Source organism: Salvelinus sp. IW2-2015, unplaced genomic scaffold, assembly GCF_002910315.2.
Source record: "Salvelinus sp. IW2-2015 unplaced genomic scaffold, ASM291031v2 Un_scaffold890, whole genome shotgun sequence".
Classification (NCBI taxonomy): domain Eukaryota; kingdom Metazoa; phylum Chordata; class Actinopteri; order Salmoniformes; family Salmonidae; genus Salvelinus; species Salvelinus sp. IW2-2015.
The window spans coordinates 318,069-319,967 of NW_019942637.1; the positions used below are offsets into that span (position 1 = coordinate 318,069).

The 1,899-nt window shown below is 46.5% G+C and overlaps 1 pseudogene; it reads left to right on the forward strand.

The window, feature by feature from the left end:
• The window catches only part of LOC112069070 (guanine nucleotide-binding protein G(i) subunit alpha-3-like), a 76,665-nt pseudogene that overhangs the window by 65,847 nt on the left and 8,919 nt on the right, over positions 1-1,899 (forward strand).

Consider the following 1,899-nt stretch of genomic DNA (forward strand, 5'->3'; position numbering starts at 1 on the left):
GAAGGTAGAAACTAGGGCCTGTAGGACCTGCCTTGTTGATAGTGTTGTTAAGAAGGTAGAAACTAGGGCCTGTAGGACCTGCCATGTTGATAGTGTTGTTAAGAAGGTAGAGCTGCGCTTTATTATAGACAGACTTCTCCCCATCTTAGCTACTTTTGTATCAATATGTTTTGACCATGAGTTTACAATCCAGGGTTACTCCAAGCAGTTTAGTCTCCTCAACTTGCTCAATTTCCACATTGTTCATTACGAGAATTAGTTGAAGGTTTAGGGATTAGTGAATGATTTGTCCCAAATACAATGCTTTTAATTTTGGAAATATTTAAGGCAAACTTTTTCTTTGCCACCCATTCTGAAAGTGTGAAGTGCTGCAGTCATTTCAGTCGCTGTAGTAGCTGACGTGTATAGTGTTGAGTCATCCGCATACGTAGATGAAAACGTCATTACAGTAGTTGGCCATATCAGTGGGTTTTGTGATGAATGAGCCGTCTGATTCTGATTCAATAAATGATGGCGCCGATTTGGCTTTTTTCCCCGCAAAATTTCATTTAAGGTGCTCCAAAGCTTTTTACTATCGTTCTTTATATAATTTATCTTTGTTTCATTGTATAGTTTATTTTTATTTTTATTTAGCTTCGTCACATGATTTCTTAATTTGCAGTACGTTTGCCAATCAGTTGAGGCTGCCAGTTACAAAGTGGTGAGGACAAAGTCTGTTCATGCGGATGATATGTTCAGCAACGTTTATTTCCTATAAATGTCTGGGACGACTGCATTGTCTGGGCTAATGCAGGCAGGGGCATATGTTGTCTGTCGGTCTGTGTGTTATTTCAGTTGAGTTGCTCAGTGTAAACTTCTAACTCTGCTGTCTAGGACCATGGTGGGTTACAGGTGCAGAAGTTAGCCTGAATGAGCTAAACTGATTGTCTGGGACCGTGGTGCATGGTGGGGTAGAGGTGCAGAAGTTAGCCTGGGTGAGCTAAACTGACTGTCTGGGACCGTGGTGCATGGTGGGGTAGAGGTGCAGATGTTAGCCTGAATGAGCTAAACTGACTGTCTGGGACCGTGGTGCATGGTGGGATAGAGGTGCAGATGTTAGCCTGGGTGAGCTAAACTGACTGTCTGGGACCGTGGTGCATGGTGGGGTAGAGGTGCAGATGTTAGCCTGGGTGAGCTGAACACACTGTCTGGGACTGTGGTGCAGGGTGGGGTAGAGGTGCAGAAGGAGAGAGAAGGGAGCGAGGAGTTAAGGGGTGAGGATGGAGGGTGTTTTGAATGGACATAATCTTTCGTGTGGCCCTCAGCGACGATGGGACCTGGTGCTTTGCAGAGGACGAAGAGGGTGAGCAGAAGGGGTATGAGGTTTCAATTCTGGCAGAAGAAAGGTGTGAGAGGGAGGTAGAGGAGGGAGGGGGGTGGGCCAAAATGGTGCGATATCGGCTGCTTTGAGTGAGTCAGTTCATTTCCAGAGGAAGGGTTGAGGGAGTTCCCCTATTATCATCAAATCTCTCACCTCCTTTTCAAAACGTCTCGGTGCTAGCCGGCTCAGGATGCTTAGCATTTTCATTCGTTTATAGCATTCAGCATTTACGTTTACGGCCAACCCGGCCCGGCGTCCTATTAATCGAACCGTTCGGTCCTTCCCCTACAGAACCGTATGCATTGAGTGAGCATGAGCTGTTTGAACTCCATCTGCCCAACAACAAGTGGGCTTTCACGGACACCTCCGTCATCCTGTTCCTCAACCAAGAAGGCATCTGTTTGAGGAGAAGATCGGCAGGAGTCACTCACCATCTGTTTACCCGAGTACGCAGGTGAAGTGATCAGACACGTGGAGTAGCAACACACACACACACAACACACACACACACACACAACACACACACACACACACACACA